Source organism: Lytechinus variegatus, chromosome 10 (genome assembly GCF_018143015.1).
Source record: "Lytechinus variegatus isolate NC3 chromosome 10, Lvar_3.0, whole genome shotgun sequence".
In the NCBI taxonomy this organism is placed as follows: Eukaryota; Metazoa; Echinodermata; class Echinoidea; order Temnopleuroida; family Toxopneustidae; genus Lytechinus; species Lytechinus variegatus.
In genome coordinates this window covers 36,627,398-36,633,542 of record NC_054749.1, presented here as the reverse complement: position 1 = coordinate 36,633,542, position 6,145 = coordinate 36,627,398, and positions in this window count along the sequence as shown.

The following is a 6,145-nucleotide window of genomic DNA, read 5'->3' as shown; positions in this document are numbered from 1 at the left end:
CATATATTTTCATTTGAAACAAAACATACATTTAATTCTTTCAAAACTGATAGATGACTTAACCATGGTAGAGTGTGCAGAATGAATAATAAAACTTCTCAATTACAAACTAAATTTGAATTACTCAAATTATGGGCATCTTGCAATGATATGGAACTCAATGCATCAAAATGTTCTACAATGTCAATTTCATTTTCAAAACAAGCTCTTCAACCACAATTGATCTATATAACACCACATTACATTGTGTAAACACAGTGAAAATCTTAAAGACTTACTATGATTAGAATGATTCAATAAAGTGGAGTGGTCATGTACGTAAATAATAATAATTAACAATAATAATACGGTGTTGCTTGTATAGCGCATATTACTACCCTTAGGTATATTGAATTGTAGAAAAACTGGTTACCTCCACTAAAAACTAACGCTTTCAATGTACATGTAACCAAATTGATGAAAAAGAGATATAGAAAATTATATGCTAAGAAGGTTGAAAGGTCACAATCTTCCAGAACGTGATTTGTTATAAGTGTATATAGCGTATTTAAGACCAGTCCTTAAGTATTGTGTACCTCTTTTCACTTCTTCTCTTACTTTGAAACATATGTCCAGAAAAGAGCATGCAAGATAATATTTAATAGCAACCAAGTATGTATCATATGACATGGCTCTAAATACCTTAAATTTGACAGCACTTGAAAGACAAAGAAAAAATTACCAAAGATTTCGCTTTAAAGTTAGAAATTGCTGAATTGTAGAAAAACCGGTTACCTCCACTACAAACTAATGCTTTCCATTTACAACATACAAATAAATATAATGTAAAACCAAAGATTCTAGAATATCTGGTCTTCCAAATCGGACAAAGATTATTAAACAAGTACCATGGTAATAAGTTTGTAATTTGTGTGATATCTGTGCAATATTGTGTTATGGATTCTTTTTTTAATCCTGTTTAACTGCACATTTGTAATTTTAATTGTAAATTTATTGTTAATCTTAATAATTATTTTTATATTTGGTGTTGTTAAACATGTACAATTCAGTCTTTGACTACCATTCATGTATTTTGCAATAAACCTGAACTGAATTAAATTCAGACTGGTTCTTATATCAATTTTTTTTATCAATAAATAATACCCAAGAAGTCTCTACCATCCTCTACATCTGGTTCTCTTGTTATCTCCCAAAATGTCAAAAATTTGCAGAGAAAGATCCTTAGTCACACATTAGTCGATTTGACATTTTCCGAACCTAGAAATGTTCTTTCCAATGAAGTTTTTTCTTGATTCGTGTTCCTATGGGGTCCTAGAACAAATTCAGCTTGGTTGCCCAAAGGTGCCGTTTGGGCAATTTTGCCGGTTACACTTCGTAATTCCGAAGGCTCTTTATTCCGAAGGTTCGTAATTCCGAAGCACGTAAATTGCCTATACCTCGATGTTCGTTAATCCGAAAACGAAAAAGGGTTCGTTAATCCGAACATTTGTGGCGTAATTCCGAAAACGAAATAAGGTTCGTTGTTCCGAAGGTTCGATAATCCGAAAACGAAATAAGGTTTGTTGTTCCGAAGGTTCGTTAATCCGAAAATGAAATAAGGTTCGTTGTTCCGAAGGTTCGTTAATCCGAAAACGAAATAAGGTTCATTAATCCGAAAAGTAAATAAGGTTCGTATTTCCGAAAATGAAATTAATTCATTTTGGTAACAAGAATGGTGTTGTCCTTGCAAGATAACAAGATATTATGCAATGATAAAATAACTAACGATGATACATGTGTGTGTTGTGGCCAAAGCATGTATTGACTTAAGAATAGGCGCCTGGATCAAGCATACGATTAACTTCGATCTTACCTGAGCAATAGCTGCCCAAGCAAATGGTTTAAAGATGCAGGGGATTAAGTGTGATGGTCGCGTGCAGGTAACCTCCAGCTTATAAGATTTGTATTGAAGGGGATGTCATTTTTTAATAAGAGCTTCTCCTGAAAATTAATATAAACTGTATACTTTGAAAAGAGTATTTATTTTGAAAAAGGGAATTTCATTTCCCTGTTATTTATTTTAGGAGTACAAGTGCCCCCTAGCTACTACCCCCCCCCGGCGGATCCAACTTTCGCCAATGGGGGGGGGGCGAAATGTTTTCATCCATAATTTCCCCCGATAAAGTTTATTTTTGTTTGTTTCTTTCTTTGAAAGGGTAGTCCTAATAGCTAATAATTAGCTTTATTCCTATGAAGTAAAGTAAATATGTAATAATGTTATCAGCCCTTTTTTAATAACATGAGCACGAAGCACGAGCTATACTCTTTGTTGAAAATATGGATATTTTCACCATGAGATTATCATCTGTGTTAAGTTGTGTGTTTTGTAGTAATTAAGTTGAGCAAAGTTTTTTTTCATTGATTTTTTATTGATAAGATATGTATTTAGGTTTTCAGTTTTCGCGAGAAAGTGTAGCAAGCATGTGGTTCGGAACAAAATCTAATCTGAAGTTATAAAACTCGCTACTGTTAAAAGGCCATCCTTGTGAGATATTGCGAGCGAATCATGAGCTTAAACTTTGGAAATTTCATGTAGGCCTAATAAGAAGTGATGATGTCAATAATAATAATAATAATAACAATAATAATAATAATTAATAATAGTAATAATATTAATAATGATATTATTTACAAGGGAAGCCACTTCAGTTCTGAAAACTGTTCTCCCAGTGGGCCCTGCTATCATTATTACTATGGCTTTAGCTGGGCTGCCTAGGCGCCCAGAGGAAGGCATTTAATTAATTTCTTCATACCGGGTACCCATTCACCCGGGTGAGTGCGGCACAGTGTGGATACATTTCTTGTTGAAGGAAATTACGCGTTGGGATTCGAACCTACGACCCTCTGTTTCATAGTCAGAAGACTAATCCACTGGGCCACAACCCCCCACATAAGAGTTAACAGATCTGAGCATTTTTTGTAATTATGAAAAAAGGATTAACATTGTTAACACTAGGCGTAACGATCAATAAAATTTTATTAACATTTATATTCTTTATGATTTATCACCATTTTTATTATGTTCATCGTTTGGGATTATTATGATCATCGTTAGTATTATTTCTATTTTTATTACCAGCAGAAGCTCTTATTAAAAATGACATCTCCCCCAATACAAATCGTATTATCTGGAGGTTGCTCGCACATGACCAACAAACTTTATAATCCCCTGCATCTTTAAACCATTTGCGTTACCACAATTAAACAAGTGGAATGCCTCTGGCCGTCTCACCTGCATCATGCAGTTCAATATAGCAGCAGTGCTCACTTTGAATACTACTCTAACTCGCACAAGATGTTCAGTGATACATTGTTACTCTTATTTCCCTTTTTTATGAACTAGACCAATAAACTTACAGAGATATGATGGTTATTCAACAAAAAACCCCAACATGGCCAAAGTTCATTGACCTTACATGACCTTTGACCTTGATCATGTGACCTGAAACTCGAACAGGATGTTCAGTGATACTTGATTACTCTTATGTACAAGTTTCATGAATCAGATCCATAAACTTTCAAAGTTATGATGGTAATTCAACAGATACACCCAATTCGGCCAAAGTTCATTGACCTTTGACCTCGGTCATGTGACCTGAAACGCGTACAGGATGTTCAGTGATACCTGATTACTCTAATGTCCAAGTTTAATGAACTAGACCAATAAACTTTCAAAGTTATGATGGTAATTCAACAGATACCCCCGATTCGGCCAAAGTTCATTGACCCTAAATGACCTTTGACCTTAATCATGAGACCTGAAACTTGCACAAAATTTTCAGTGATGCTTGATTACTATTATGTCCAAGTTTCATGAATCAGATCCATAAACTTTCAAAGTTATGATGGGAATTCAACAAAAATTACTTAACCTCGAAGTTAGACCATGTCTTATTTCTTGGATTTTGGACTTCCTCGAAAATCGACAACAACGAGTCAAATACCTTGGTCAGTTTTCAGATTGGTCAGCATCACATGCAGGTGTAGCTCAAGGTACAAAACTTGGGCCTATTCTCTTTCTAATAATGATAAATGATGCATGTATAAAATCCCAAGTTCCATATTTTAAATATGTTGATGACCTCACACTAGTTGAAAGTCGCAAACAATTTCAACCATCCAAATTACCAAACGTGCTCTCTGAATTCGACCAGTGGTCCGTTAGCAATAATATGACACTTAATCCATCTAAATGTCAGTGCATGCATATAATTTTCTCTAGAAATATTGTTGATCAAAATTGTATTTTTATTGGAAATGAATGCTTGAGAACAGTGCAAAAAGCTAAAATACTAGGTATAATTGTTCAGTCTGACTTGAAATGGGAAAGTCATATATCAGACCTTTTATGTCGAAGTAATAAAAAGCTCTATATGCTTCGTTGTCTCAAAACGTATAAATTACCACTATGCGATTTAATAACAGTATATAAGGGTTACATTAGGCCAATTTTGGATTATGGAGTACCGGTTTTTAACGGAAACCTAACACAAAACCAAGTTTCCTGTTTAGAACGTATTCAGTCAAGAGCATGCAAAATTATGCTCGGTGAAAAATACACTAATTATACTGATGCTTTAGAAGTGTGTTCTTTACAATCTTTATCTGAAAGACGAAAACAATTGTGTATGAACTTTGCTGTATCCCTTGCCAACAGCCCACTTTGTAACCATTGGCTACCTATGAACAACGATGTTGATTACTCATTGAGGAAAAGACTTAAATATCATCAGTTTCATTGTAAAACCAAACGTTTCCAAAACAGCCCATTACCTTACTTTATAAATTTATTAAACGCTAACTTGAAATAAGTTAGAGTTCCTTGATATAGCTGTAGTTACCCGGTTGATATACATAGGTCTACAAACATCTACTGTGCAAGTTGTGTTTTGCTAATATATCGCGCCTAATACTAATTTGTTATTATTATTAGCTCACAAGCTTCAGATGGAAATTTTACAATTTTTAGAACTTTTTAAACTCAAACACAATTGAATAGGTTTACAGGTTTTTATTAGTCATGATTTTAATGCATGTATTTCACATTGTAACAACTAAAGGGAAACAATGTTTTTTATGCCAATATTTTACTCATTTTAATTAAGATTTCTCATGTGGTGGAAGATGTGTTATTTCACAAACTGCGTCATTCTTCAAATTTTAAGTAATCGTTCTCAGGATTGAGCAGGACGGTTTCTTGGGACGGGCGACCACTCACCCCCCCCCCTTGGTTCTTTCTTTTTTTTTATCTGTATGCTTAATGAGTGCAAGGTGTGAGGGGTGACTGCTGGGTTGGTGGGTGCAGTTGTTTGATTTAACATGCTTATGGTTGTTGGATGAATGAGTGTGCTATGAATGTGAATGTTTTTTTTTTTGTAAGAGATTGTTTGTCGGTCCTATTAATGCATAGCTCCAGTGGGGTTAGCTGACCCTAAGTTCCGCCTGAGCGATGGATTTGAATAACCAATTCCATTGCCCAGGTTGAATGGTGTTGTTGAGGGATTGGCATTCCCTGGCTGGAGCTGTGCATTGAACTTGACTGCTCGCTCGTCCCCGGACACCCTCCTGTCTTTAGTTCTTTTGTTACTTGCTTAAATCTATGTTTTTATTGTTTGAATTTGAGTGGCGATGTTTGTCAATGGGCATTCTTCCACCACCACCACCTTTCAGTCTTCTATTTGTTCTTTTGTTAAGTTGCATTATATTCTCTTAATCATTTCAAGTTTTGATGTTTTTAAATCACCTATTTATACATGTATATACCTGTAAATTGTACACAATTCAGCCTTTTGGCTGCAACGTGCAATTATTTTGAATAAAACCTTTTTAATTCAATTCAATTCAATAGATATCCCCAATTCGGCCAAAGTTCATTGACCCTAAATGACCTTTGACCTTGGTCATGTGACGTGAAACTCATGCAGGATGTTCAGTGATACTTGATTAACCTTATGTCCAAGTTTCATGAACTAGGTCCATATATTTTCTAAGTTATGATGACATTTCAAAAACTTAACCTCAGGTTAAGATTTCGATGTTGATTCCTCCAACATGGTCTAAGTTCATTGACCCTAAATGACCTTTGACCTTGGTCATGTGACATGAA